Here is a 3,617-nt window from a genome sequence, read left to right on the forward strand (position 1 = left end):
CGCCCCCCGCCCCGCCACGGCGCCTGCGCGAGTCAAGCCCCGCCCCCTCCTCCGCTGCTCCCGCCAATCACCGCCGCCCGACCCGGGTGACGCGAAGGTTTCAGGACACACCTCCCACCCACCCCCCCCCCCAACCCAGGGCGCGGCGGGGCGGGAAAAGGAGGACCCCACGTGACCGCGCGGCGCGCCCCGCCCCGCTCCCGTTGCCGCGGTGGGCGCCCCGAAAACCCCGCCCCCTCTACCTCGCGCCCGTCGCCATGGCAACCCGCGCGCTCGCCCTCGCGCGCCGCCTCGCCCTGAGGGGGGGGGGGATTCGTGAGGAGGGCCTGGTCGGGGTGCTGAGGGCTCGGCTCGGCAGCGCTCAATGTGGTTTTAAAGAGGAAAAAAACGCGCTGTTTAAAGCCCTGAACCCGAAGTGTATGAGGCAGATCAGGAGTTGGGCTGTTTGCGGTGCTTGTCGCGGAGAATAATTCCGGAAGTCAAGCGGACGAGCGGCAAAGCGGAGCAGCCCCTGCTGGGCGGGCGCTGCTCTTCCCTGACAGGGTGTTCGCTGTCTGGGTGCTGGAGCGAATATCTGGCCTTTTTTTCGTGCTGCTGGGAATTTAAACTGCTGTGACAGCAGAGGAATTGCCTTTTCGGTGATTCCGTAATACTGAGACTTGAGAATATTGCTTTGCTCACTCAGAGAAAGTGAAGGTACAGGTGAAGGTTTCGCATCTCAATACAGCCTCTTGTGAATTGTATAAATGACACCGGATTTATAAGATAAATGTAGATTTTTCACCAAGAGCTTCAGCAAACACCACAGAAATGTGGGAATGCCAAACACGTGACAAAACTGAAGTTGTTGATTCCATAAAATCATGGGATATCCTGAGCTGGAAGGGACCCACAGATCATCAAATCCAGCTCCTGGACCTGGAAAACACTTGGATGAAGCAGAAGGGAGCCCAAGGAAACAGTGTTGCTGCAAAGGAAGAAGCAGAAAGCCATGATACAAACGTGGAGGAAGACACCAATGATGGAAATAAAGAAGGTGGCTCCAGTGGTGCTGCAAATGAAGAGGAAAATGATGCTGGAAGTGAAGGAAAAGAAGGCAGTGATGATGGGTGTGTGCAGGAAGGCACAGCTCTACTGCTGTTCAAAGAGGTGCTCACACACAGAGCTGTGCTTGTGGGCTCCTGTGTTTATATAACTGTGTATAGATTAACACTGTAGTTAGTTAGTTCATTTATCCCTGTATATATATCCTGTATAGTTATAACTCACATATAGACATAGATGTATGTATATATATATAACATGCTCACACCTCATGTGGGCCCATGTGTATGTTAACTGTATATATGTAACTGTAAATATGTTAACATTTCAAATGTATATTATAATACGTTATAATAATATAGCTATAATAATAGTTATAATGATAGTTATAATAATAACTTACAATAGCTTATAATAAAATCGCTTATAATAGCTTATATTTAAATAATATTATGATATAATATAATAAATATAATATAACAATATAATATAATGACATAATATAATATAATGATATAATATACTATATACCATTTATACAATATTATATATGACAACATAGAATAAATATTAAAATGTAATAAATTTCACTATATAAGAAATTTTGCTCTATAACAAGTATTAATATATAACAATAACGAAATACTATTTTATTTTATTTTCTATTCTTTTATGTAACTATTTCAATGCTATTTAAACATTTAAACCCCCCGGGGCCGAAGCGGGCACGGGGGAACCCTCGGGGCGTCACTGTGGGCGTGGCCATGCCCTTGGCCACGCCCCCTTGCTGGCAAACTGAGGGCAGTGGCGTCAGTCGCAGCCCCCTTGGCCCCGCCCATCTCCTGGCAGTCTGAGGGCAGCGGCGTCAGCGCCGGCCGGGCCCGCGGGCCCCATGGCCGCCGTGTTTCTGGTGACGCTGTACGAGTACTCGCCGCTGTTCTACATCGCCCTGGTCTCCGTCTGCTTCCTCGTCACCAGCGCCGTCGTCCTCGGCTGGTCAGTGCTCGGGGTGGGGTGAGGGGTTGGCGCGGGGGGCGAGGCCGGGCTGGGCGCGGCGTGGAGAGACGTGGTCTAGGGGAAGGTGTCCCTGCCCGTGGCAGGGGGGTGGAACTGGATGGGGTTTAAAGTCGCGTTAAGCTCTTTCCTTCTCTCAGCAATACCGAACTCTTCTGAATGTTTTTTGCAATGTTATTCGTGATATCGGCAAGCTCTGTGTTTGTATGTGCTGAACTACTGTCCCGGGAAGGGAAGGGAGCTGGGAAGGGGCTGGAGCAGCAGGAGGGGCTGAGGGAGCTGGGGGGGCTCAGCCTGGAGAAAAGGAGGCTCAGGGGGGACCTTCTGGCTCTGCAATCCCTGACAGGAGGGGGAGCCGGGTGGGATGTGCTCCCAGGGAACGAGGGACAGAACGAGAGGAAAGTGCCTCAAGGGGAACTTCAGGTTGGACATCAGGAGGAATTTCTTCACAAAACCCCTTTCATGCAGAGGCTTTTCCCTTGTTTACAGCACTTGTTTGGCTCCCTCTGGCTCGCACTCATGCCTCTGTTGGTCTCGGGGCGAACAGAGCACATCTTTTGACCTTTCAGATACGTTTTGTGAGAAGTTTAATTTTTGCCTTGCAGTTCCTCCCCCAGTGCTGGGTCTTTTTGTTTTCGTTTCTTTGTGCTGGATGAAGCTCCACCCCGTTGTTTGCTTGGGGACAGAGGTGGTAGGAATCCTCTTTATAAGTCTCTCTGTCCCTCTGCACTGGTGGTATTAAGTTGCTATCCAGTTCTCTTCACTTCATCATCAGTTCTTTAAAAAAAGAAGGTACCTTTATCACCATTGTCATCTTGCTTTAAAGAGATCTTTAGAAAAAGATGAGACTGGGCCATGATTCAGATAAATCTCCAGCATGTCCATGCCCAAACCAGTGATCCTTTTGTAATTTAATCGTTGTTTAACTGTTTATAATAACTGGAAACCGTGTGGAAATAGGTGTGCCACGAGATCCTTGTGTGCGTGCACGCGCCTGTTGTTGCTTTTTGGCCACAGGGTGTCGAAGAGCAGCGCCCAGAGGCGTTTTTATTTCGGGATCAGAGATTCCAGGTGCACCTGCACTCGGTGTTATCGCAGTTTATGGCAATACATGCAAATTTTCTTCCAGCTTGAGTGTCGAGGGACTGTTAATGGAGGAGAGGAGTAGCCAGGAGCTCAGCACTTACAAGTGAGCATGTGGGCCGGTGCTCAGAGGTACTGGCTGCTCCCTTTGAGCTCTGCCGTTCCATGGCCATGTCCAGGAGCATCTTCTAAGGAACTTCCCTGTGCCTGGAGCTGCAGTTCCAGCTCAAGTGCTCCTGAACTTGCTGATGAAAACAACTCAACCCTTCATTTGCCGCACGGAGCACTGTAAATGGAAATGGTGTCACGGGAGCACAGAGCACCTGAGCTACTGCTGGGGTGGCATTAATTTGCTCTGTGGATGTGTTTGGGGTGGTGTCAGCCAGCCTGGAAAGCAGCAGCTGCTCAGGAATGTCCCTGCTGTCATTTGTGAGCCCTCGCGCTGATTGGGGGAGCGTCTGTTTTCACGGCCAGCC

This window comes from Empidonax traillii, unplaced genomic scaffold (genome assembly GCF_003031625.1).
Source record: "Empidonax traillii isolate 1590-97213 ecotype Southwest subspecies unplaced genomic scaffold, ASM303162v1 scaffold917:size418063, whole genome shotgun sequence".
Taxonomy (NCBI): Eukaryota; Metazoa; Chordata; class Aves; order Passeriformes; family Tyrannidae; genus Empidonax; species Empidonax traillii.